A 5,707-nucleotide genomic window follows, 5' to 3' on the forward strand; every position below is an offset into this window, starting at 1 on the left:
AAGCAACTTTAGAACTGATAGGGCGAGAACTGCCCAGGGCGCATTCTGCCTAATCTATGGAAGCGTTCAATACGCGGACGGTCAAGGGAAAGTCTTTTGAACACGTTCGCAACCTTGGAGTGCAGTGTGTCACGATTCTCGTCGTTATCTTCAGGTATGCCATGAAAAATTATGTTATTTCTTCGTGACCGGTTTTCAAGATCGTCCTATTTGGCAGTTAGTTCGGTAACAGTGCGCTTTAGACAAACCGCCTCAGAACGAAGCTGATCGGAATCTTCATCGGACAGTGCCTTCGAACATGAGTTTTCGAGAGCAGCCACACGCAATTCCAAAGCATCGAAACGTGTATTCACAGCTTTTTTTTATTTCAGATAATACGAGAGCTCCACAGAGGACTGTAATAGTGCGCAATTGACGCGTTCCTGTTTGGCATAAGACATAGATGCTGATTAAGAGTGATAAGCAATTATGAGCGAGAAATTGGCCCTTCTCAATAACATCATGTTCGAATGCATAGGGTACCTATACAAAATGGAAGAACTCACTTAACAGGTTGTGTTCAAGCGAATACCTACTACGTAACCATGATGCTGGCACTCTACAACTGTTTCGCAGCCGCGTTGCTTTGGACACCCTCCATTCCTAAGAAATTATAACCATAACAATATTTTCACTACTGACAAAATTGTTCCTTTCGGTTACAGTGAATGTACTACCAGAAATATGAAAACCCTGTTTGCAGCTTTAAATTAAACCTGGGAAATGCCCAACCAGCCACCGAGCAAACACGGCCCCTGGTATTCTGCCCTCCTCCAAAATAAATATGAAAGTTTTTTAACATACAACTCTTACTCTTTAATGTGCTCAAAGTTGCGGCTACAGGGCATGTATTGTATATATTGACTTTTTGCCTATGTTGACAGTCTGTCACTCTAGTAGGGGTGCCAAACTGTGGATAAGACTTGCGTGGAGCAGCACTGTAAATTAACCAAATACCAGCAAACTACATCAAGATAAAACGAAATACTAGTTGAAACCATGTGCTCCGCAAGAGAAGTTTTGTGACTGAAGATGTTATACTGCAAACTACGACTTCATTTCTTCTAGAGATTTGCAATAAATATAGGAATGAGTTTGTGCTGAAATCTTTCATTAACAAAGCTGTAATACTATTTTCACTTTGGGTAAAATGTTTAAGGCATTGAAAGTTGATGAAATCAGCCACGAGTCGAAGCGAAACGAAAACCGTGAGGAACTGGGCATTTTCCCTCAAGATCATAAAATGCAGTATGGTCAATAGGCAGGTAAACATTCAGCGCTATAATTCACCTTTCACAGCGTTGATGAAGAACCGCAATATGCTTGATAAAACTTATTAACTCAACAAACAACAAACTATCGAACTACTGAAGTATCCGTCTTATTTATAAAGCGTGTAATATGCATTCTTTATGCCTAAAACTATTTGTATAAATTGTATTAGTTTTTTTCACGGCTCAATGCCGACATTCAGAGGAATTAAAGTTTACAATGAATTGAGTTATACTAACAAACTCCACTCGCTATGTTTAGAGGAGCAAAGTATATTCCCAATAACTATAAAGTTCCACTGGTAAACATCATACCTGTTTTAGCACGGTTGCTTCCGTTCACACTGGAATTACTGGCCCAGGGAGCAGTGTACGACGTGAATGAGTATCTGAAGTCAACGCTCGCTATTTATTGCTCTGAAAACCGGCGGCATGTCTAGCCTCCTACTTATGCGGGTTCGGTCACGCGTGAGCCTAGATGACCAAAAAACAAGGAAAATGCAAACAAGGTTACAAACAACTGCTGAAATGGGATTTGCTGCAATGCATTCGCTGCGTGCGCACGAACAGACCACACTGGTCCTTGAAGGATTGCACTTATCAGAAACCTGAAGTTGCAGTTTCTGTCGCCAGCTTCTTTCTTTGACAAATGAAATATTTCAAACGTCACTGTTTATTGATTTCTCCGGCACGTGTCATCACTTTATCCGTTTCTTGTCCTGTACAAAAAGGAAAACCGAATCGTTGCGCTCACTAAAACTTGAACGCGCGCAGCATGTACTCGCCATCTAAAAAAAAAGGACGATTCAACAGAGGTTGGCGTCGAAGAAAGGCGTCTTCTTGGAAGCATTAGTGTCGCAATCTGGTTTGTTGTTTATATTACACCGCCTTCGGAACCGGTCCAGATTTTTGGCTGCACTATTTTTTGGGGTCGGCGCAGATTTTCCGACGAGTAAACACCACACTTCTCGTTCCGGTTTTAGGTGCACGCTGCTTTTAACTAGCGCACCTGAGTTTCATTTCGGTGTTTGCGTGCGGATTACGCGTTATTATTGTTCCGTACATACCTCTAGGCTGCCTTGGGGTACCTTTCGTGTGCGAAGCTTCTTCTTGAGACACTTTTTTGTCCTACGTGCACTAAAGGGCCTGGAAATATTTGCCTTATTTTGGCGAAAGTGTTGAGAAAGTGGCGACCAGATACTGAAATCTCCCGGACCCGAAACCTATCTGAAGTCGCCAAGTTTACCTTCTCTTCGAAAATAATGCACATGTCGACGAGCTTAAAAAGCCATCCAAGTAATTGTTTACTTCAGTTTCATCTTTGAAAATTTGTAAGACACTCGGTTCTCATGCTATTAGTGCACTAAAGATCTTGTTAAACAGAAGCACGGGACACCTCTAAATTAGGCACCGTTGTTGCTTTGGTTTTACTCTGGTTACAGTGAACATGATCTCGACATAATGATCTTGATGGTTACCATTATCATGATCCTTATATAATTTTGGTCATAATATTTGCGTCCTCGAAGAAATGTGTCCCATCAATGCCGTCTCATCATGACGTTTTTTTTTTATTCACACCGTACCTGTGGCAAAGCTTTTGACAACCTTCATCCGAGCTCAAGCTGCAAGCTGGTGGCCAATTTTTTTCAGATGTTTCGAAACAATTAAAATGAAATTTAACTATGTCTCTGCGTACGTATGTATATTGCTTTACGTATGATATGTGTACATGGCACGTATGACGTTTTAATTATAGGAGTGAGGCATAGACCACATTCGAAATTAGTTCCGAGTTGTGTGAAGTACTGGTGGCATTTTTTACAATAATCTTAGCTGTTTGTGACAAAAAGCTTTTTTTTCTGCACTATTTATGGAACAAGACAGGCTGCACTATCCACTTGATACCGATGTTAATTGCTCATGGGTAGTACAACTCAAGAAAACTGTGGTCCCATGTATTTCTCTCTCGAACACTGCGTAAGAATAGTCTCTAACCCCTTCAGTCATCAATTTTGACCAACTGCTGAAAATTTTATGAAATTTACATAATTTTATGAAAGGTGCCGCAGACTCCATTCAGAGCAAGTCAAGGTGGTAGAATGACTCTTTATGCATTTTATGGCGAGCCACCATTATTACAGAATAATTAAGCATATAATTATTGTGCACTCAGTAATGATACGTTCCTTCATAAAACAGAATCGGATCACTAGCGCAAATTACTCACAGAAGGTAATTATTGGTTGCAAGCATTACTAGAGAGAAAAAAAATATTTCGCAATTGCTATAGGAACGTCTCACGTCACATTTCCCGTCAAGCACTGTACAGCCTTCTCCAAAGTGATATTCGGTAGCGATAGATTCCCCTAAGAAGTAAAATGAAGGTACTTGAGGTAATCTGAACGTTCAACTTACCATAAGCTTAATTTTTGTGGTCCATTCCTTGCCATAACTGCAAAAAAGCAAAAGTAAGTCGCGTTCACAAATTTGTACACCATGACTGACGGGGATAAAATTCTTAGGAGCCGCATAAAGGTTTATTTCTGATTGATTCCCTAGGCGCGTAATACGCTCCGCAATCAGTGAGTGCAAATGTAAAGTGGTAAGAAATAAATCCAAAAATACGTTCTCTTTACGTCATTCCACGCCATCGTCCCCGACGTGTCGCTCGATCGTCTATTAATTACCTTACTCATAGTTATTTCCCAGTGTACTTTATGATAATTTTGTTTGTCACGTGGCCTGCTTCCAACATACAGAAAAAATGGTTCGGGGAAAACTAATTCTAAAATATATTTGATGTGCAGAAGAGCACACCTTCGCCCATTTCATCTAGAAATAAATTTCTTCTATATATACTGGTGCTCATTGGCAATATTGGTGAGAAAAGGTGCCTTAAGAGCCACAATGCTTGACAAAGATTATCTTTGTTAACAGCAAAATTACTATTGCATATTTCACTATAATTATTTTGCTTTATTTACCTAAAGATTACCGAAATATAAAAATTCACTTGCGCCAGTACATTTCAGTGATTATTTGACAAACAATATGACACACATATCGAAATTGCGGTTTTTTCCCCTTTCAGCCTTCAATTTTTCAATGAGGTGCTCCATGTAAAAGTGTGACGCAAAGAACAATAGATGTTAAAATTTATTGTGCTTCCAATTACATTATTATCTCATTGGTTTGTTTTGCTCAGAAAGATACTTCTGTGCAAACCAAAACAGACAGCACAAGGTCGGTTGCGCGTCAGGTTGCCGGTACCCACAATCTTGGACTCTTTCGCAAACTTGCTCAGCGCCTAAAGGCTCCACTCTGTTGCCCCATACAAAACAACCATTTGAAATATTTTGTTGCCTTGTCATCCTATTACAACTCACACAGGCATCGCGATGCTTTGGATGCCATACATCTGAGTTCTATAAAATTGTAATGTTGCTGGCGGCCGAACGACAACCTCTTGCGATGAGCAGTTCGAATCCCTCCGCCGTTCAGCAGGGAGCGGATGGTATCCTACAAGGAAATTCTACATTTCTACCGCCAGGGCAGGGGCCATTACCCTGCCGCTCACAAAATTTTAGATAAAAGCAATCAGTTACCTGGCGCCTCTTACAGACGCACACTTTTCCAAACCCAATGACGTACAGTCAACTCTATTGCGGGCTATATACAGCAGATTGTAAATTATGCGCAGGTAGAGCCGATCTTCACCATATCATGTGGGCATGTCCGCTGAGAAGGACCAAAAAACATACTAGCTTACTGCCTCCCCTGCTCAGCTCAGACCTGGATCGCCAACTCCGGGTCGTCCAGATGACCGCAGACTCCTGCCAAAGTGCAAGGCATGGCCGCCACCTGAGGAAGAAGAGGACGGGCCTTGCCACTCCCTTTAGCCGTTTGTGTAATGACAGTCATACGATTGTCAGGCGGTTTAAATTTCCATTATGTTCAATCCGTATATCGTCTGTCGATCAAGCGTAGGTGGGCGCTGAGCTGAACCACTTGCTTTGCCGATGATTCATTTGTTGGCACGATGATTCATTATTTGTTGTCTTGACGGAGCTTTTTCTGTGACGATGGTTTGCAGTAACATTGTCGGAGTATTTCTATTATATCAATGTAGTGCATTTATATCTTGTTTTTTTTTAATTTGTATGCTCAAAATAGTCGGTCGTACCATCAAAACAAAAATTTTTCAACACCAAGCGAGTGTTTTCTAGCATTTAGAACACTTCTCGAGTGGTTGCATGAAGTCAATGTTCTTCTTTCTTCTTTCTGGGGTTTTACGTGCCAAAACCAGTTCTGATTATGAGGCACGCCGTAGTGGAGGGCTCCGGATTAATTTTGACCACCTGGGGTTCTTTAACGTGCACTACAGCGCAAGCACA

The sequence above is a fragment of the Dermacentor silvarum genome, chromosome 7 (assembly GCF_013339745.2).
Source record: "Dermacentor silvarum isolate Dsil-2018 chromosome 7, BIME_Dsil_1.4, whole genome shotgun sequence".
NCBI classification, from domain to species: Eukaryota; Metazoa; Arthropoda; class Arachnida; order Ixodida; family Ixodidae; genus Dermacentor; species Dermacentor silvarum.